Source organism: Pinus tabuliformis, chromosome Q, assembly GCF_031772625.1.
Source record: "Pinus tabuliformis cultivar Carrire ecotype Pingquan chromosome Q, CPIR1, whole genome shotgun sequence".
Lineage (NCBI taxonomy): Eukaryota > Viridiplantae > Streptophyta > Pinopsida > Pinales > Pinaceae > Pinus > Pinus tabuliformis.
The window spans coordinates 467,230,273-467,254,405 of NC_142296.1; the positions used below are offsets into that span (position 1 = coordinate 467,230,273).

The window sequence follows — 24,133 nt, forward strand, 5'->3', positions numbered from 1 at the left end:
AAGGAGTACCCATGTTGCATACTTTCGATGGACCCTGCTAAACTAAAAATGAGAAATACATGGAAAGTATGAAACATGCCTACTCCTTGGATGAGGAATCAAATTATGCATCCAACGAGTGTTGTCGCTCGAACTTTGAGTAAACCCATAGGGAGATAAGTTGAAAATACGATTTGAAAAAATAGTTTTTTCTTTCTTCCCTCTAAAATTTGATGATGTAATCAAATCTTGTTTTATTATTTCCACTATTATTTTATAATTTCTTTAGGAGGCCAATTTTAGACCTCAAAACTCCCCTAATGAGAAAACCACTCCCTACACTCACACTCATAGACCATAAATAGAGAAGTTCATGAATCAAATTCAGTGGGAGGAGAATATGCTACAAGAGGTAGAAGAATAATTGATATCCACGACTACCTCACAGACTCTAGTACCTCAATAAAAAAGGGACAAGAGGCCAAGGGAGGATGATTCCCCTTCAGTGATAGAAATTGGAGTCAAATAATTTCTAATATACAAGAAGAAGCAGAAGACTAATACTATTTTTTTTTTTCTACAGGAGGATGTGGAGCAAGCCACCATAGTCCTAACAGGCCCTCATGTTTCTACAAGGGGAGAAGATATCCTCATAGGATCCTGAGTTTCCTCGGCTTCCCAAGATTTCCCAGATACATCTCAAACAACAGAGTTGGTTTAGGACCAGGATGAACCAAATATTTTTGCAAAATATAGAGAATTGAGAAGAAGAATGAGCTGCTCAAAGCCACCACATACACCCAATTTTGGAAGCAAATAGCTCTCCACAACACAGGGTTCTTTCATCCTTCAATACAAAAAAGGGGAAAATTCATATTATGTTTCTTCAAGAACATGTCCTATTTCCAAAGACGCCAGCTGATTACAAGAAGTCCATATTTTCCTTTGATGCTGACCAGATTCACCCCATTGGCCAAATAGACCTACATAAACAAACTGGTGAAATGTTGTACTCTACTTTGAACAACACTGCCATGATAGCTTCGAAGTTGCAAGCCTCAGTCAACAACATACAATCACAATTGAAACTTGAAAAGATCTCATCTCTCGCTAAGGGCACCAGGATCAAATCATTGGAGTACCTAGTAAATAAACTGGGGTATGACCCCAAAGACGTAAAAGCAGTAGAAGAAATTGTGAGGAGGAAAAATGCAGACATAGCAGCATTGAGGAAACAATTCAAACTTCCCTCCACTGAGGATCCCCAAGCTAAGGAAGTTGGGGTGATTGAGAAAGAAAAAGAGAACATGTTCAACATAATAATTGAACAAAGTAGCCAAATTAAGGATATGGAAGTGGAGATGGGAGGATTGCTCAAGGAAAAGGAGCAGTTATCATAGCTAGTCATAGTTCCTCTAACAATAGTGCTTATTTCAGTTGCAACCACAATAGAAGCACAAACCGCATATTCCTAAAATGAGTTGGTTAAAGCTATGGAAGACCTATCCGTTAGAGGGAAGGAAATTGAAAAATTTAAAACTCAAATTAAAACTTTGCAGGATCAGAAATTGATGATAGATAATTTATACATATCATAATTGCGGAAATCTCACAAGCTCACCCAAAGGATTGAGAAGTTAGAGAATGAGTCTGTGATGGCTCAAACACTAGCACAGACTCAACAATGCATATGGGTTGAGATAAATGAGGCCATCACAGAAATATGGCCTTCAATTGAAATAATATTTGAACAGGGGGATTTAATATAGAGATCAAAGGAGTTAATGGAAGAAGTCAAAAACAACTTGGGTTAAAGGCCATGGGAAGCTAACACTTTAATTAAAATTTTAAATTCAAAAACCAAGGATGACCCATTTAATAATAATAATAATAATTAAAAAACTAAAATTACAATTAATAAATAAACTAGAACAAATATAATTATAACAATTAACAATTAAAAAATAAAAATTAATAATTAATTAGAATAATAATTAAAATAAATAAATAATCAAAATAAATACGATCAATACAATTATAATTAATTAAAATAACAATTAAAATAAATAAATAATTGAAATTTGCATAAAACAATTATAAAATCAATATAATTATAAAAATTAAAAATTAATAACTAAAATAATTATAATAATTAATAATTAATAATTATAATAATTATAATAACTAAAATTAAAATTAATTAAAATAAATAACAATTAATATTAAGATTATTAATTAAAAGAATTATAATTAAAATAAGAAAGAATAATAATTAAATTAATCATATCTATCAGCTAAGCATCTCTATATATATAGGAAAAAATAAGACCAGTCTTTCAATATTTTCTCACATCCTGAAGATGAACCATCGTTGCTGGTTCGAAACGTCGATGGAAAAGAATCCTTATGCGATGGATCCGGAAGAGAATCTAAACAATGATGAAACTCGTAGAAACCTCAAAGACAAGATAATTACCCAATACGGAAGGGAGATTATGAAAGAAGTTCGCAGATTTGAACGAAACAGATGGCTCTTAATGAAAAAGAAGACTGACCTTACATTTCTAAAGAGATGCAGAGATTCATCAATCATTCCTACCTTTGCCAAAATCAATCATTCTCTGAGAAGCCAGCGCAATAATCAAATATTCATCAAAGCCAGCATTGCTCTGATTCGAAGTGAAATCAGGAAAACCAGGTATGAACTCAACACTTTATCCCAGAAAACTTATAATCTTCATAAAAATTTAGCTAATTCAATCAAACCAGAATTATGGGTGCTAATTGACTCGGCTTGCCCTAGCTGAACATTCTAATAAAACTAAGCACCAAATATGTATAGAGGACACCCGGATCTTAGCCAGGAGCGATCACTACTTCATAAGGAAATTCATGGAAGCCATAGAAATTAGCAAACACCCCAATAACCTTAACAGAGACGATGGATGGACCATAAGCAAAAACTGGGTTCCAATCCTATCATCCAAATCTACCCCTAACCAGAATCCTCCCCTAATTAACCTAGAACAAACTTAATAAATCTAATCCAATTTAATTTAATAACACACTTTGACCTTAAAAATAAAAATAAAAATAAACAAGTAAAATAAATCAATCATAGGAATTAAACATCTATCAATAATAATAAACACTTCAACATAGAACAATATATAGGGAGACCTATTAAATAATCACGACATTAAAAAAAAAAAAAAATTAAATTAGTAGTAATAATAATAATTAAAATTACAATGAATAAATAAACTAGAACAAATATAATTATAACAATTAAAAATTAAAAATTAAAAATTAAAAATTAATTAGAATAATAATTAAAATAAATAAATAATCAAAATAAATACGATCAATACAATTATAATTAATTAAAATAACAATTAAAATAAACAAATAATTAAAATTTGCATAAAACAATTATAAAATCAATATAATTATAACAATTAAAAATTAATAACTAAAATAATTATAATAATTATAATAACTAAAATTAAAATTAATTAAAATAAATAACAATTAATATTATGATTATTAATTAAAAGAATTATAATTAAAATAAGAAATAATTATATTTAAAATAAAGAATAATTAAAATTAAATTAAAATAATTAAAATAAAATTAAAATAAGAAAGAATTATAATTAAAATAAGGAATAATTAAAATTAAATTAAAAAAATTATATAAATTAAAAAAAATTGAAAACAAATATAATGAATATAACCATTAATAATAATAATAATAATAATAATAATTAAATTAATCATATGTGTCGGCTAAGCATCTCTCTATATATAGGAAAAAATAAGACCAGTCTTTCAATATTTTCTCACATCCTGAAGATGAACCATCGTTGCAATGTCGATGGAAAATAATCCTTATGCGATGGATCCGGAAGAGAATCTAAACAACCAAGGATGAGTTAGCATATTTTGAAATTGCAGATAGGACAAAGATTATATTGGAAGTCAGGAGAGTTCTTACTAAAAGGAACTTTCTAGTATAGTTGGAAAACAAATGCTAGCATTTGGAGACCAATATCCAAAAGTTTCATAAGAAATTCAATGCATTACATTTGAAAGGACTGCCATGACTAAAGGTTAGCGCCCCTATAAGATTTGCAATAGAAGTTGTACTCAATAGCCCAGGACAAATCAAAGTTTTCAATTATCAAAGGCTTAATCACAGGAAAAGCTTTCACTGAGGTTTTCGAATTTGAGGTTTTCGAATTTGATATGCTTATCAGAGCTGAAATCAAGCATGTATTTATGGTCAAACCAAATTTCTAGAAATATATTGAGGTAGATGAGACTTATAGAAAATTGGTTAAAATTCCAATTCCAGATGAAGACAAATGGGACCAACTATGTGAAGTTTTGGAGTAAAAATTGTTTTATCTTCAGTAACAGAGCAACACTTTTGGAGGCCCAGTCATCAACAACAAGCCTCGAAGATAGTGCCAGATCATCACAACTTTTTCATTTATCTATATTTTTGTTCTATTTTTACAAACAGTTTAGGATATTTTGTAAAATATCTTGAGGTTTTCACTCAAGATAATTTTTGATAATTTTGTATAAGTATTTCGCAAATCAAAGTAAAAAGGTTTGGACTTGTAACAAGAAAAAACTACCATTTGATGTAAAGTTGTTCACTGAGATAAAGTGATCATTTCTCATTAATACAGACAGTCTTCCGAGATTCATGTGTCATGATTTAACTAGTGATGTTTATTCTACTTGTAATGTTGTAATATCTATTTTTTTTCATATGTGTTTCTTTCCTCTATTGTTTAAAAGAAAATTATGGGATGAACTTGTTTAATTACACTCTGTCCTAGATTTTTAGTAATATATATGTTTTCCAACTGAAATTAAATATAGAATTCTTAATTTCTCTATGTTTAATTTATTATGAACCTTTTTCCTCCTTATCACCCCATCAAGCTCTGAAGATCTAACAACCTGCCTACCTTTCCCTCTTATTTCTGATCTGATATTTATGCACTTTATCACTCTAATACTTTGACTCCATTTCTCAATGGCCTTACCTTGCAACCTCAACCAAAAAATTCAAAAAACTAAATTTTGAACCTTATATCTAGCCTAAAATCCCATTGCAAACAAATCTAAATCTGATAGAGAGATCCCTCTCTGATTTTAGAAGGGCTATCTTCTAAACTTAAAAGTGTTTTTGTGGTTACCTATGGGTCTCTTTCATAGCCTTAATAAATTATGGAGTGATAACAGGCTTCTAATCCATTGAACATAAGGCTTTTGAATAAGGGGTTGACCTACTGATTCATGTCATTTGTCCTATCTCAAAAATGCCTTTTGTTGCTATCTTCACAAAGCACAAGATCTACCATTTTAATTTCTCAAATTTACTAAGGACGTCTCTTAACAAAACCCTCTTTATTGTAACGTTCTCCTCACTCATTGTTTTCCTTCTTAAGTACATTGAAGGAAATGCCTTTCTATGGGCATATGGCTAGGTAACCCATCATTCCATGCTGGCATAGAAGGTTCTATGTAACTAGTCTTGTAGACTTAGAGTTTCTTGATGTTTTGGGCTTAGATTTGTTCCATGCTGGCATAGAAGGTTCTATGTAACTAGTCTTGTAGACTTAGAGTTTCTTGATGTTTTGGGCTTAGAATTTCCACAAATCGCATCCTTTATAACACCCTTTTAATTACTCGTGGAATACATTCGTTTATGTGTTATGTTAGGTATTGTTTTTTATCCCTTTAAGGCTAAGATATGTTGAACATTTTCCTTACAGCTATGATTCTTGACCATTTAAAATGTCAAGAAAAGGTAGGGCTACTAAAGCATAAATATTTTGTAGATGCCATCTTCAGAGAAATACTTGATGTTTGAATACTTTTCATCTATTTTTGAACCATCAAAAACTACTAATATTGTTCTCATAATTGCATCTATCTTCACCATGCTGCAATGGAAAATAAATGTGACATTTGACTTTGTTCGTAACTTGTAAGCTTATAACAACCTCCTTCTTCAAATACCATTGTTCCGTGAAACAATTTTCTATTATGAATAAAATTTGTTGAAGATTTTCCTTTTCTCTTGAAGGAACAAGCTCCTTTGTCATGCTTTTCATTGCAAGTATGAATTGATTTAGACTTATAAAGAAGACAACAAGCAGTAACTTGCGAATATTACAAGTTACAACTTCTATTTGATCATACTAGCAAAGAAAATGACATCGATATTTATCCTTTGGTACTAAACAACAATGTGATTGAACCTTGGTTTGCTAATGGTACCTTATGCTTATGTTGAATTATTCATGTTGATTTTAGGAGTGAAAATAGAGATAAATCAAAATAAATCATCTCCAAGTCATGCCGCCTTCTAAAACTGCTAATAGTGATAATATCAAGTGCATAAATTTGGTATTCCATTGCCATATGAAGGGTGCCTTTCATGTGGCAAGCATGCAAACCAATAAGATCTGAAAACGGGTTTATATGAGGCCACTCAAGTGTTGTAAAATATTGATTTGGCACCATGAAGAAAGGAAGAAACAAATGTGCAATTCACTGAGATAGTGCACCCTCTTGCTGGCTATTATGAGAGAGAAAATAGAATAAAAGCCACACGAATGTGCACTTGATGCTAGATTTGGGACTAATATATAGTTGGAATTTTTTATTTCACTTGTGTTTCTTCTTTCTGAGTTTAAGATAGAGAATACACTGGAGAAAATGAAAAATATTAGTACTTATCATGTAGTTGTCAATGCATTAAAAACACTAAAATCAAATGCCTCTAGTGCTACACCCTATTTTCTATTAGCATATATTGATTTGGCTATGAACCCAGTCAAATTTCTGAAGATATTTGAAGAGATTTTAATACTGTAAAACTTCAAAATAATAACTAGATGAACAATGAAGTGTTGTAATACTCCAGAATTCAATAGAATATGAAAAATGCATATAGTCTCCTTGAAGAATTGAAGAATACTTTGACAACCAAAAAAAATTTACGGTTCACGTGAAGAGAATTGTAAATATAATATCTAGTGAAATGAAAGCATTTCTTAGTTCCATTGAAACTAACTTACCTAGATTCCTGAGAAACCCTAGTGCTAACATCTTTGAAAAGTTCTGAAGAAATGACTTTGAAAACTTTGAAAATTTCCTGTAACCCTGTGTTGTGACGCTTGTACTCATAGCTCTTAAATTTACAAATACACACTTACGACTAACTGAGCTATAGCTTCATTCTACAACTCATATTCTTCGTTTTTTCATTTTAGTGACAACCATGCTTACCACCCTGCTACTATTGTATAATCTAACTGATGATGTTTTACACTGGTGGCTAAAGCTTTCATTGCTAGAAAAGGAAGAGAGATTTGATAGGCTTCACGTTGCTTGAATTAACGTTGAATTCATTTTCATGCAACGTTTAGGCTGAGGAATGCTCTCAAGGTGGACAAAATTAGGAGGAGGTTAAAAAAACCAAGTGAAACGGGGCAATAATTTTGGCATGCAGCATTCATATCATTCAATGTGATTTCTACAGGTCAAATGACGATACTTATCTCCCTCGTGGTGTTTATTCAATGGATAACACTATTACTTTGAATTGGAGGCAGGAATACATGTCGAGACAGAGCATAATTCAAAGTTCAAGACAATTTTGATGTGCAAACAGGTCATAGCATAAAAATCGTCTATACACAACTTTTAGAAATAGATTATTATGGTGAAGTAGAGCCTAGTATTATGGTTCAAAACAAATCATTTGGTGACACATTCTTGCAACAAATCATAGCCATGGTTTTAATGATAATTTTTACTTTATATACACAACGTGCTCCACAGTTCAAAGCATCATTTTCGTCAGCAAGGTGTAAGTTGTGACATATAACACAATTTGTTGTAGGTTAATGTCTTTTGTTTAAGAACTATTTTTATTCAAACTTGAAAACCTTGTAATCATAACTAGACTTGGTAGCTTCGGAACAAGAGCTTGTAGAGGTCCTTTCAAATTCTATCTTGAGAAGTTTTTGTTGCTCGGTGTAGAATAAGTTAGTGATGCCTAATATGGAAATAAAGTTCCAATAAGGAATAGAATGTTAGGATTTAGACTCTAGAATGGATTGGGATAGGCTTAGGCTAGCATACAATGGAAAATATAATGGTAATAAGGTTATTGTAAAATGTTAGAATATAATGGAATAGTTAAAGAATTAGGATATAATGGAGATGGAATGGTAGGAAATTAAGGTATGATGAAAATGTGGCATAATGAAGGTGCTTTTGAACTAAAAAAATTTGAGTTTTACAATCATAATTGTTTTTAGGGTAATGGTGCATAAAAAAAGTATTATCATTATCCTTTAATTCAACATTTCCAACAAAATTTTAAGACATTAAAAAGTAATCATTGCCAAATTTTGTTACCATTGAAATCATGTGGTTGTTGGTGTTCAATCCTTCCTTGCATGCTTAATTTATATTTTTATTCTTACTTCTGCTTATGGAATGATTTGTTTCTTTGTTCAATAGGTCTTGATCTTGTTTCCTTCTGAAAGTTGGAATGTCCTCATCAACTTTTGAAATGATCTTGTTTCTTTTTCAAGTTGAGATTACTCTTGTTGCCTTAACAATAGAGTATTTAGCTAAATTATTATATTAAGGCAAACAAGATTATTGGATGCATATACAAAATCTCAGCTCATTGGAATAGACCTCCAACTCTGGTCTATGATATACGCTTCCCAGAAAATGCATGTACAGGTTCACCTTTGATATCATCTTTGTGGTTCCAAGCAGAATTGTTCCCAGAGGTAGTACGCTGCCCAGAATGCATCTCCAACAATGATGAGCACATAAGAGTATTATTCTAGTGATCAAAATTAGAGTATTATGAGGTTCAATAACAAAAATCCTTATTTGAGTGCAAAAAACACCCCTTATTGAGTATTTTCTTTATCAACAAAAAATTAGGGCCACTTTTTCAACCATATATCTCTTTGCAAAGATAACATCCCCTATATTCCAGTGCAATATATCAGAATATATACATTCATTTATCCAACAACATCCACCATACCAGAGGTCCATGACAGACTAACATAAACAAATTGTTCTCCACCAACACCCAATATTTTCAAAGCTCTAATGAAGATGAGAAAGTTCAATCCATACATCAATAAATACAAAAGAAAGGCCAAATCAAGAGAGTAGAAAAGCGGGCAATTACACGATGCAAAGAAAAATATGAAAATTGCAATATATAAGAAAGTGAGAAAATTTTGGAATGTTGATCCAAGTTTTAGAGAGCAGGAAATGTAGCCCATTCACATATAATACAGAGAAAGTGATTAAATTTGAATACATAAAGCAGTACAATAGATTTGTGGTTGATACCCTATATCAAAAATTGTAGATTAAAACAAAAATACATAGGATCCGCCTTTACAAGTGATGTCTCTCCAACCTTGTTTCAATTGCACCTAACATCAAAATCATACTACCTCCTGTTCATGATTTACCACCAAAATGATGATATCCTGAGACTATTGATACCAAAAGTGGGAACAACTTCCAAAATACACAACTCCTTTATGGAAATATGTTAGGAACTCATGGCATTAGAGAAATAGGTAGGAAATATTTGCTACAATGATATTTATATGGATAATAGCATCTAGTCATATAGGTTGAGAGCTTTGAACACCCTCAAAAATGTATATGGCATAAAAATTCAGCACTGTAACCTCATATCAATAGCAGCCTTGAAGAGAGGAAAATGTCAGAGTGAAATGTGAAGAATATCAATAGATCAACTTGTTTTAGACAAATTTCAAAGCCCAAGCTGATTGACCAATTGAAGTGTGGAGTTTACATTATCTAAGGAACTTGGGTTTGGGTTTTGTGGTAAAGTCCTCTGCACAGGTGCACTAGAGAAAATTGGGATAGCAGATCAAATTTGAAATGCTAGTGCATTTTGGAATGGAGAAGGCACCAAATTGGTGTCATTTCTCAAGAAATCTAAATGATGTCCTTATTGTCACAGGTCCCACCATTGATGAAGAAGACCCACAGTATCTAGGTGATAAAAAGGATGAACCAGGTTGAGGAATAGTTTGTGGCATCCATTGTTGTTGCCTCTGCTGTTGTTGTTGCTCTTACTACCTATGGAAACCCCGGGATTACATTGAATTAAACCATGGTGACAAATTGGTAGAAGCAAATGTTTCAACCCACTCTGATACATTGGAAATTCCCAATATAGGAATGTTATTCAATGTTATCCTGTGGGAGATCACATTTAAGCCAATCCTCTTCATATCTCTCATGTTATTTAAATGGGGTGGGCACTTCATGAGATGCTCTTCTATGTATAGTTCTAGCACTTCAACGATCTATGTTTTGTACAATAGCTTCCCTAGACGGTGCTAATGGAAATGGATCATGCAGAGAGATCTCGTCACACTGACAAACAGGAGATCTATTAGATGCAATAGCTTCCCTTGAGATAGAGGAGGATGAAGGTGAATCATAAAGAAAGGTAGATAGATTCCTCTGCAGAAAAATATACCTAATTAGGGGCCAAATCCTAGACCGAGCTGATGGTAGAGAAAGACAATGCAACTACTACTGACAATGATGATTGTGACTAGAAATGAAGCTCGAACAACCTTTTACAGGAAAATCAAAAGAAACCCATTGTGATGCTCCTCTAGCCCAGGGCTCATAATGTTGTTGTTCAACAGAATGGCTACTGCTCTCTCTCTTTGGGTGGGCATCTTTCTCTTGGATGTTGAGTGTTGTTGTTTCAACTATTGGGACAATGTTATCTCCTTGGACCTATGTTATCCAAATTCTCTGGAAATAGTGATTTTATCCTGCTTATCTTTATATTCTCCCTTTGCTGGTGTTTGTGAGCAAAACCTAAGTTGGTGTGCCACTACCATCCCAAAAAAAGCAATAAAATTAGCATATATAAATCATACATACTAAACTATTTATTACCAAGGCAGAGAAACAAATGGAATACACAACACCATACAAGTCAAAACAATGATGTCCATTGTCACCCAGGTCCCATACTCTTTCAAATTTATATTGATAATTTATAGGATCTCATTTCAAAGTGATACAGGTGGTTTCCTTCTCTATGGGATTTCCATCGGAAGTCTACTGTGTGGATGACATTGTCCTTTTATCCCACATAATCACATGACTCCAAAAGCATTTAGAAAATTTCAACATATTGTTAGAAAATTATATATTATAGAGCAATGGAACACATAAAATATATTGTAGAAATATAAACAAAGAAAATGCATAAAACAAGAGAGACACAGATATATGTGGTTCACCCAATTTGGGCTACGTCCACGAGAAATATCCATTCCTTCCTTTTATATCATCTAGCAAACTAATGAGATACAACCTACAACAGATCCGTTGTAATTCCCTCTTTTCTCTCACACAATCTCCTCTGTTTTTCTCACTCATAATACAGATCTACATAGACACAATACAATTCTCTCATATATAGCGAGGGGTTGCCTTCTAGGGCAAAAAACCTTAAATTAAACATAACTTCTACCGTCAGATCTTCTCCTAATGAACGACCCAGATTGACTACGAGATTACAACATTTTACAAAGCAATTTTACATCTATTTTTAGCTTTGGGGGCGCTACCCCCGATCCCCCACCAAGAGGGGCTCCTAAAGATCGTTGCCACCCCCCCGAACCCCCTTGCAGCACAAATATTATGGGTGACGTTGCTACCACATTACAAATTGGGGTCCAATGCTGTGATACCTTTGAATAAAGAAGATAATTAGGCTCCACACCCAACAATCTCCCACTAATTATTGCAACTCCACCACTGCTTCATTTGCTGGACAATGGCTCCACTTTGGACCTAGTTGTTTCTCATCTTCATCATCATACTTGAAGACCAATTGAAACTGAGAAAAATCTCAATTTCTCCCTGGTTACAACTTTTGTTAACATATCTGCAGGATTCTGGCTAGTGTGTATATTTTCCAGCTTCAACTGTCCATCTTCCAACACTAACCGTATGAAATGATACTTGAGTTGTATATGTTTTGTCTTGGAATGAAATGCAGAGTTATTTGCAAGATGTATGGCACTCTGGTTGTCACTGTATAACCTACCCAACTCCTGCTTCTTACCCAATTCATCTAGAAACCTTTGTAACCAAATCATTTCCGTACTAGCCTCTGTAGCAGTAACATACTCTGCTTCTATTGTTCAGAGTGCAACAACACTTTGCAGTTTGGAAACCCAACTGACAATTGTTCCACCTACAGTAAACACATACCCTATTGTGCTCCTCCTGTTATCTCTATCACCTACCATATCTGCATCAACATATCCCTTTAGAGCAATGTTTGAACCACCAAAGTATAATGCTTGATTTTTGGTAGCTCTCAAATACTTGAGAATCCACTTCACCACCATCCAATGTTCTTTTCTCGGATTGTTCATGTAATTCCTTACAACTCCCACTGCATGTGCAATATCAGGCCTTGTGCAGACCATTGCATAGGTTAAGCTTCCAACTATTGATGCCTATGGAACTTTAGACATATAAGCCATTTCTTCCTGAGTCTTGGGACACACCTCCTTACTTAGTTTGAAATGGCTAGCCAAAGGTATACTAACTGGTTTTGCATTCTGCATATTAAATCTTTTCAACACCTTTTCTATGTACTCACCCTGAGACAATGTTACTTTTCGATTCTTCTCGTCTCTAGTTATTCTCATACCAAGGATTTGTTTTGCAGCACCCAAATCCTTCATTGCAAATGAGTTTGCCAATTTTCTTTTTAGCACATTTATTTCCTGCATGTTAGAACATGCAACAAGTATGTCATCCACATACAATAACAATATAGTATAGTTGCCATCATTCTTCCTTTTGAAATAAACACAATGATCAGAGTGACATCTAGTATAACCTTGTTCATACATAAACCTATCAAATTTTAAATACCACTGCCTTGGAGCCTGTTTTAATCCATACAAGCTCTTCTTCAACCTGCACACTAGTTTCTCCTTCCCTTTTACCTCATATCCTTGTGGCTGTTGCATATATATCTCTTCCTCCAAATCCCCATGGAGAAAGTTTGTCTTTACATCTAACTGCTCAATATGCAAACCTTCAGTTGCTACTAGACTTGAAATAGTTCTGATTGAAGTCATTTTAACAACAGGAGAAAATATCTCATCAATGTCTATACCTTTTTTCTGTGCAAACCCCTTCACCACAAGTCTAGCTTTATACCTTTTTCTACCTCCATCTTCTTCCTTCAACCTATAAACCCATTTATTCTATAATGTTGTTTTACCTGCAGGCAACCTGACTAAGTCCCAAGTCTGGTTATGTGCTAAGGAGTCCATCTCTTCTTTCATGGCTTGCTCCCACTTCTTCCTAGTTTCTACCTGCACTACTTCTTCATAACATTCTGGTTCACGAGAATTAGTCAACAATACATAATATAATGAAGGAGAGCATCGTTCAGGGGGTCTACTTATCTTGGTAGATCTTCTAACACCACTTTTAGGCATTTGAGGTGCTTGTTGTTGTTGTGGTTGTTGTTGTTGTTATGGCTGTTGATCATTATGATTTTCAAGCACCTTCACTTTTTCTGTGATCTCATTAAGCACTGTGTATTCTTTGTTTTCTTTTTCCTATTTCTTTTCCTACAACTGATCCTTATACAAAACCTTTTCATTGAATATGACATTTCTGCTCCTAATGATTTTGTGTTTTTGATAATCATAAAAGCAATAACCAAAATCATTAACACCATATCCAATAAAGGTACATTTCTTTGATTTTGCCTCAAGCTTTGTTCTATTTTCTTTATTAATGGGACAAAGGCTTCACAACCAAAAGTTTTTAAAAATGAGTATTTACCTTTTTACCTGTCCATGCCTCCTCTGGAATACCACCATCCAAGGAACTTGAAGGCCCTCTATTTATTAGATAAACAACAGTATCTACAACATCTACCTAAAATTGTAAAGGCAATCTCATGCACCTTGCACACTGCATGATTGCCCTGTTCATCCTTTCTAACACACCATTTTCTTGTGTTGTTCCTGGAACTATCTTCTCTTTGCGAATTCCATTCTCTGAGCAATACCTATCAAACTCGTTGTTGCAATATTCACCTCCATTGTTTGATCTGAGACACTTCAACCCTTTTCCTGTCTCATTTTTAACTAAAGCTTTCCATTTCTTGAAAGTATCAAATACATCAGATTTATTTCGAATACAATAAACACAGGTCTTTTTGGTTGCATCATCAATTAAAGTAGCATAATAACTAGAGCCACCGAGAGATGATACCTGAGCAGGTCCCCATACATCTGTATGCACAAGTTCTAATTTTTTACTCTTCTTTTCTTTCCCAACTCTGAGGAATCTGACTCTCTTCTGTTTTCCATAAACAAAATTCTCACATAATTTTAAATCAACATGCTTCAAACCTGGTAACAAATTTCTTGAGTGAAGAATCTACATCCCCTTCTCACTCATGTGCCCAAGCCTGTGATTCCACAATGTTGTATCTTCTCCTGTAGAGGTTAAAGCATTAACAAAATTAGAAATACCATTGCATAAATACAATGTACCAACCTTTTCTCCTTTTGCTATTACCAGGGCTCCTTTAGTGACCTTCTAGGTTTTATCTGCAAAAGTAGCCACACAACCTTCACCTCCCAACTGCCCTGTTGAAATTAGATTTTTCTTCAAATCTAGAACATGCGTTACCTCCTTCAACAACCATTTATTTCCATTTTGTTGTTTTACGAAAACTGTACCCATTCCAATGATTTTACAGGGTTTGTTATCACCCAATCGAACCTGTCCAAAATCTCCTTGAACATAATCATGAAAATGTTTCCTATCAGGTGTGGCATGGAATGAGGCACATGAATCTACCACCCAGGCATCAATAATATTTTCTAATGAAAGAATCAAAGCATCTTGCAACACATCACCAGTCACATTCGCTTCATAATTGTTTTCTTGCTGCACATCTCCTTCTTTTCCCTTCCAAGACTTGCAATCTTTCTTCGAGTGTCCTTTCTTCCCACATTTCCAGCACACTATCCTTGATCTGGACTTGGATCTACCTTTCCTTGACTTAATGCGATATCCTGGGCTCTTTCCTCTTTCCATTTTTCTTCCCCTAGTCTCTGCAGTCAAAGCATTACCTGATGTCTCACCAAAGCTTTTCATCACATTTCCTCGCTAAGGACTGTACCGAAAACATCATCAAACATTAAAGTACTAGATCCAGAGATAGAGTTATTAATGGTGATAGCTAAACCATTCCAACTTTCTGGAAATGGGCATAGAAATAACAGATCCCTAACTTCATCATCAAAATTTGCCCCTACAAAACTTAACTAACTGGTAACTGTATTAAATTCATTTAAATGATCAGCAATAGATCCACCTTCTAACATATTCATATTAAATAAATGCTTCATAAGAAATACCTTATTTGAGGCCGAGGGATTTTCATATAATTTTTCCAATACCAACATTAAACCCTCTATTGCCGTTTCCTTTGAAATATTAAATGCTACCGACACCACTAGGCACAACCATATTGTTCCAAGTTCCCTTTTGTCAAGAATATCCCATTCCGTGTTTGTCATACTCGCCGAATTCTTTGTCTTTCCGCTCAATGGTAGGTACAGATCTTTCTGATATAGAAAATCTTCCATCTGCATCTTCCACAACTGGTACTTTTGGCCATTAAATTTTTCGACCCTAACCTACCATCCTCTGTCATTTCTCCTACTCGAACCAGGAACCCTTCTCTCCTATGAGTTTATCAGCCAAATAGACCTTTGTCTTTGATACTAGTTGTTAGAAAATTATATATTATAGAGCAATGGAACACATAAAATATATTGCAGAAATATAAACACAGAAAACACATAAAACAAGAGAGACACATATATACGTGGTTCACCCAATTTGGGCTACGTCCATGGGAAACAACCACTCCTTCCTTTTATATTGTCCAAAAAACTGAAGAGATACAACCTATAGCAGATCCGTTGTAATTCCCTCTTTGTTTTCACACAATCTCCTCTATCTTTCTCACTCAGAATACAAATCTACATAGACGCAATACAATTCCCTCATATATAGCAAGGGGTTTCCTTTTAGGGCAAAAAAGCCTAAATTAAACATAACTTCTATAGTCAGATCTCTCCCTAATGAATGACCCAGATTGACTACGAAATTACAACATTTTACAAGGCAATTTTACATATATTTTTAGCTTCGGGGGCGCTACCCCGATCCCCCACCAGGGGGGTCTCCTAAAGATCACTGCCACCCCCCCAGATCCCCTTGTAGTGCAAATATTACAGGCGGAATTGCCGCCACATTACGAACTGGGGTCCAATGCGGTGATACCTCTGAATAAAGAAGATAATCAGGCTCCACACCCAATAAAACCAATAAAATTTGCATATATAAATCATACACACTAGACTATTTAGTAGCAAGGAAGAGAAAAAAATGGAATACACAACACCATACAAGTCAAAACAAATATGTCCATTGTCACCCATACTCTTTCAGCTTTATATTGACAATTTAGAAGATCTCATTTCAAAGTGATACAGGTGGTTTCCTTCTCTATGGGATTTCCATCAGAAGTCTATTGTGTGGATGACATTGTCCTTTTATCCCACATAATCACAGGACTCCAAAAGAATCTAGACACTTTCAGCTCATTCTGTGATAGTTATGGCTTTCAGGTCAACCTTGCAAAATCAAATATTCAGGCTTTCAACATGTCTGAGAAGGAGGCATCTAATACTACTATCACCTATAAAGAAGAGGAGGTAGAAATGGTGACATCCTACACTTACACTAGAGTAGTATCCCTTGGCCCCTTCTTCAGTGTAATCCCAACAAAAAAATCAAGGTGGAGTAGAGGATACGAAGGATCAGAAACACTATAGAAAAAATGTTTCCAGGTCAACTTCCAAGATATTTGGGCTTAGATATTCCTCTTCCATACCTTAGTGACACCTCTCTTTTACAATTGTGAAGCTTGGAACATGTGCCTAAGTGAAACATGATGGAACTACTTGAGATAATACTCATTACTATTCTCTCAGAGTATATTAATGCAAGGAAAACTATCTCACACTTTTGGCCCATTTGCACTTCCATGATTTTCCATGTTATGACCATGCTGCATAGGATTTTTTGCATGGAAGACTCCCACTCAAGCCAAAACATATATCCTTATGACTATCCAATTCTCTATACAACTTGCTAGCCAATATATCATAAACAACTTGCATGTTATATCTTCCTCTTTGCTCCAATACTTGAACATTGATATCGAATTTCTTATGGCTCAAATATTTGTTTACAATACAAGGCGATAGATGTATTTCCCTACTCCTTCATGAGATGCTTCACCTTTGACCATAAGCTCTAAGAGATGGATCTTTCCACATTGCTAATTCTAGGTTCACTACCTGTTATTTTTACCTTCTAAATGATTTTGGTCACAAGAATCATTATGAGAAGATCTACCAAATTTATTAGGCAGGTGGACATTAGAAAGCTCATCACATACTTCTTTTCAACATTGGATGATAGGAGAGATTAGGGTTAATGACATTGTTGGCCTAGGGCTTCCTCCTTGGTGCCCTCTAGACCCTTTCCTAGTTTGATCTTTTGGGTTTCTTGGGGTTTTATTCTCCCTCTCTTTTGGTAGTCTTCATATATTCAATTCTTTTTCATTTCTTCTTAATAGTTACCAAAAAAAATTGTATTTCTAATGACAACTTCAGAAATCCAATGCAATAGACAAATGGACATTTTCACATTCAAAACTTGAATTTACAGTGAACAATTTAGGAGGACAGAACCTGATGATGAAGACAAACAACATTACTGGATGCATATACAAAATATCAGCTCATTGGAATAGCCCTCTAACTCTGGTCTATGATATATGCTTCCCAGAAAATGCATGTACAGGTTCACCTTTGATATCAACTTTGTGGTTCCAAGAAGAACTGTTCCCAGAGGTAGAATATGTCTCCAACAATGATGAGCACACAAGAGTATTATTCCAGTGATCAAAACCAGGGTATTATGAGGTTCAATAACAAAAAATCCTTATTTGAGCATAAAAAAACCCCCTTATTGAGTATTTTATTTATCAAGAAAAAATCAGGGCCACTTTTGCAACCATATATCTCTTTGCAAAGAATATTAGAATTAATTAACTAGAACGATCTTGTCATCCATTATAATATCTTATATGGATTTGGAGCATGCAAGTACTTACCAGAGTAGTAAGTACTTACCAGGGTCCCCTTGTGCAATTGTCTTCACATAAAATCAATTACCTTAGAAAATTTTTATGTTGCTCCTATCTACAAATTTCTAGAAAAGATTGGTGAGATCAGGACAAAATGAAGATGATTGTTTCCAACAAAATAGATGCATTAAAATAATAGCCTCCAATTCTCTTCCAACAAATAAATATTGGTCTTCCTCTTTCACGAACACCTAGTTGTATTTTGAGCAACCATCTAACATACATAACATACCAAATCCTATAAGCTTTTGCAATAGATGTTCCATGTTGGGAAGTAATACCAAGCATGAGTAAGACCATAGGGGAACTAAATAAGGGCTAATCAATGTCACCACATTAGCTTCTTCACACATTTTTGGCCACCTGTCATCTGGCACAAGGGGTGAATCCCTAAGAAATCCTAAGCTTTTAGTATGGCAAGCACAAGGAATGATGATAAGTGTTAGGGCATATATGATTTATGTTATTATGCTTGAATAATTTCAGACTTGTAACAACATAAGGAAAGTTGATTTTATAGATGCTTAGGGGTGGTTGAAAGGGAGTTTAGTGCCCAGAACGATTTTGGGTATATGGAGTCTATAAGGCAGCAATTATGAGATTCTTTCTAATAATATTAGGAGTGAATATAATTGGAATTAACAACCTAAAGTAGTGTTATTTTGTTGTATGCTAATATAGATATTTCTTGTGAAAATCTGAATTAAGGAGAAATTGCAAACATGCATGACAATGTACTTACTATTTATTGATAGATATGTAAATTTGTAAAAATCTTGATTTAAGAAGGGAGTTACAAAGTAAACGTCTCCAGAAACAAACACAAGCATCAAAGGGGAATAAATCACAATTTATTTCTTCTAAATAAATGAACAATGTTACACAAAATTTGACCCTTCATAGAAAATTGAGTCCAAACACATATTCCATAAGCTTGATTTTATTCCACCAAATATGTGTTGTAAAGTAGGTGCTTGTGCTGCCCTCAACACATCAAAAATTTGCTGTATTTTTGAGGAAAATCTAACCAAGCAATTAGTCCAGTTGCATGAATATGCACTAGAAGACAATGGCCAATCTCTCCAACATGGACATGATTGCAGGGACTAATAATAATACTGATTATTTGTCACTAGAACCGTAGTAAAATAATTTTATTCAAACCTTAGGTCAACTATGTGGAGAGTGGAATGTTTTGTGATGGAAATGGTCTAGTCAACTTAATCACGAGGCAACCATTTAAATATTTTGAGTACTTGGATTATATTCAAGAAATTCTTTGGCATTTTCCAAGGTTCTAATTTTTTATCAATAAACACATTATATATATTCGAGTGAAAATATGTTAGGTTCTGTTGGGTTTTAATGCATTTATCTCTCGATTTTTGTTGTGAAATCTATCATCTAATGAATCTGTTATCTGACTAATCAGATGGTCATTTTTCCTACATTCAACAAACTCCTTTAAACCATGCTTTCTATCCAAAGGACCAAAACATTAAGATGACACTTTTCCACACCCATAGCACAAATATAACATCCCCTATATTCCAATGCAATATATCATAATATATACATTCATTTATCCAACAACATCTACCATACCAAAAGTCCATGAAAGACTAACATAAACAAATTGTTCTCCACAAGCACCCAATATTTTCAAAGCTCTAATGCAGATGATAAAGTTCAATCCATACATCAAGAAATACAGAAGAAAGTCCAAACCAAGAGAGTAGAAAAGTGGGCAATTACACGATGCAAAGAAAAATATGAAAATTGCAATATATAAGGATGTGGGAAAATTTTGGAAGGTTGATCCAAGTTTTAGAGAGTAGGAGGCATAACCCATTCACATATAATATAGAGAAAGTGATTAAATTTGAATATAGAAAGCAATACAATAGATTTGTGGTTGATACCCTACATAAAAAACTGCAGATTAAAACAAAAATACATAGGATCCTCATTTACAAGTGATGTCTCTATGACCTTGTTTCAATTACACCTAGCATCAAAATCATACTACAACATGTTCACGGTATGCCACCAAAATGATGATATACGAAGACCGTTGATACCAGAAGTGGGAACAACTTCTAAAATACACAACCGCTTTATGGAAATCTGTTAGCACTAATAGAATTAGAGAAATAGGTAGAAAAGATCTATTACAACGATATTTATATGGATAATAACATCTAGTCATATAGGTTGATAGCTTTGAACACCCTCAAAAATTCATATGGCATAAACATTCAACTGTGTAACCTCATAAAACATAGGAAGTGAAAAGCAGAGTCAGAATCTATAACAGATACTTCCCTCTCATATCAATAGCAACTTGGAAGATAGGAAAATTTCAGAGTTAAATGTGAAGAATATCAATAGATTAACTTGTTTTAGACAAATTTCAAAGCCTAAGCTGATTGAGCAATTGAAGTGTGGAGTCTTCAGTATCTAAGGAACTTGGCTTTCGGTTTTGAGGTAAATTCCTCTGAATAGATGGTCTAGAGAAAACTGGGATAACTTATCGAATTTGAACTACCTATGTAGTTTGGAGTGGAGAAGGCACCAAATTGGTGTCATTTCTTAAGAAATCTGAATGAGGCCTTCGATAGGGAGGTGCTAAGAAAACTAGTATTGATGTCCTTATTGTCACAGGTCCAACCATTGATGAAGGAGACCCATAGTATCCAGGTGCTAAAAAGGATGACCCAGGTTGAGGAATAGTTTGTGGCATCCATTGTTGTTGCCTTTGCTACTGTTGCTACCTATGCAAACCCCAAGATTGCATTGAATTAGACCAGGGTGACAAATTGGTAGAAGAAAATGTTGCAACCCACTCTGATACATTGGAAATGCCTAATGTAGGAATGTTGTTATCCCTTGGGATATCACCTTTAATCCATTCCTCTTCATCTCTCTCATGTTCTTCAAATGGGGTGGGCACTTGCTGAGATGCTCTTCTATGTACAATTCTATCATTTGCAGCAGCTCTGTTTTCTACAATAACTTCCCTAGATAGTGCTAATGGCAATGAGTCATGCAGAGAGCTCCCAACACAATCACCAATAAGAAATCTATTAGCTGCAATAATGTCCCTTGAGAGAGAGGAGGATGAAGGTGAATCATAAAGAGAACCCGGTATATTCCTATGCAAAAAAATAAACATAATTAGCGGCAAAATCCTAGACCCAGACGATGGCAGAGGAAGATGATGAAATTATTGCTAACAACGATGATTGTGACTAGAAATGAAGCTAGAACAACCTTGTGCAGGAAAATCATAAGAAACGCATTGTGATGCTCCTCCATCCTAGGTTTCATAATGTTGGTGTTCAACATGGCTCCTACTCTCTCTCTCTAGGTGAGCATCTTTCTCTTGGATGCTGAGTGTTGTTGTTTCTGATGTTGGGCCAATTCTATCTCCTTGGATATATGATGTGAAAATTATTTGGCAATAGTGATTTTCTCCTGCTCATCGTTACATTCTCCCTCTGTTGGTGTCTATGAGAAAAACCCAAGTTTCCATCCCACAAAACCAATAAAATTAGCATATATAAATCAGACCTACTAAACTATTTAGTAGCAAGGGAGAAAAACATTTCTCAAACTTCACATGAAAACACAAGCCCAAAAATATAATACTTATTATAAGAAAAATACATCTTAAACTATATATAAAATAATAAAATTTTATGAAGCACTTACATTGTTTTAAACTTAACCAGACAGTCATGGAATCATTCTTCTCAGTCTGTTTTTGTTCTTGGCCTGATCACCCATATAGATTAAATCATCTAACTCCACAATGCAAGTAAAATAGGGTAGATGGCCTAGACCAGACCGTGCAGTGGTATACACATGCATTGTTGCTCCTTCTATTTGAGTTATCTCTTGCCGAAAAAAATTCTATGCCCCATCTCATCCTATTTAAACGAAATGTGGTGACCATAAAAGGCAATAAATAATCTAGAAAATAAGATTCAAAACACCACCAAAACAAAATTCATGCCAGGATTCTTGTAGCAACAAATCGATAAGGGCCTCTATGGGAAAGAGTATTAAGTGCCACCTCCGCAACGACATGTTCAATAATATATTTGAATATGGGTGAATTATCGGGCCCCTTTTTGACACAAGAGTATGCTAGAAGATAGAGCAATAGGGAAAAAGATATTTTTAGCAGCAAGAGGCCATCTTCTGACTTAGTCACTCTACCCACTATGAACACTCACTCAATCGCATAGTTGTTCCTTATACAAGAGAATCAAACCAAACCTGTGAATTCAACCCTACCTTTGATTTCCAAACCAAACCCACAAATTCAACCCTACCTTTGATTTCCAAGAATGGTAGGGGTGTTATTTCTAAAAATTTGGGGTGACTGGAAGCAAAACCCACCTACATTCATGGAAATCAGGGGTGATTGAAGAAAACCCCACCTAAAAACAAGGCGAATTCGGTGCTTTGAATATTTAGCTGGTTTATTTTTCATGCCCAAAATAATAATTATTTATATTTTAAATAATTTTTGGGCGAACTATAGAAGATTGGTGCAATATAAAAAAATTCACCCTTCCAAAATATAAACCCCTTGAATTTCACCCATGGGCTAAAATTCACCCCTAAAATTTTCTATGTCCACCTCTAACCTGCTCACTACTTGTGTACTTTCCACGCGAATTTGAGTACTCTTCACATGGGCCTCATTGATTTTGAGGTAGGAAATATCAACGATCTAAATCATTGCCTACCCATCAACGACTCAACATGTTCGCACAAACCCTAAGGTTTCCTTCTGCTAAACTTACCCTCGCTTGTTTTTGCTACTCTATCGCTTGAGCCGAGGTTTCTGCAATGGTGGTATGTGGCCTCTGTAATGTTCACCAATATGTCCCATCATCTAATGATTGTGTCCAAATGCATGGAACTCCATTTTAGTAATGTGCTTCCATCTGATTCATATTCATTCGACGCTGTGATGATTTGATTAAATCCCTCTTTCCTACATTCACAGAGGAATATGCCACCACAAATCAATTTCTCACACTTTCAGATAATTTTGAAGCATCTTGCTAACCTTAATAACTTCATTCACATTTCCAAATTTTGTTTTCCCTATTTGAATCACTTGGTATGTGGAGAGGTTTTCAGTTTTAATGTTTTCACACCTTCATGTGCAGGATGGAAGGAGCCCACTGCGATAGAGGTATGACCTCAATAATAGGGAACTAGGTGAATCTTCTCCTAGTACCTGGCCATTCTCATGTTAAATTGGCTGCATTAGAATCTGGTCTACCCTATTCGTATTTTTATACTTTAGCCTAAAATAATTCGGTTATTGTTGGTTCCCCTTTTTCTTATTTGCCTTGCATTTTGGTTCAGTGCATGAATTGAAACACCATGTTTCACAGCACATATACAGGTAATGTGATTCTCTCTCTTATCATCATCCCCAAAACAGAGTATTGTTCTCTATTTTCCATTTAACGTTATTATCTAATTGATCTTTATTGTTTCCAAATGGTTTCCCATGACAGGTATGCTTACAGACTTCCTTTCTTACAAACCGAGCCTTCCTGAGCTCGAGTGAACGCTAACAAGTGCTTTTCCATCTATAGGTTGGTTACCCTACCTAAGTTTTAACTTCCTGGAAATGCTACTTCTCTTGCATAGAGAAAAGACTTTAGAAGTCCTTCCTAAGCTTGCCTGGCTACTTTTAGT

The 24,133-nt window shown here is 34.4% G+C and overlaps 1 pseudogene; it reads right to left on the reverse strand.

The window, feature by feature from the left end:
• Window positions 1-20,816: 20,816 nt before the first annotated feature.
• On the reverse strand, window positions 20,817-23,181 carry LOC149220211 (uncharacterized; annotated as a pseudogene).
• Between the last annotated feature and the right edge of the window lie 952 nt (window positions 23,182-24,133).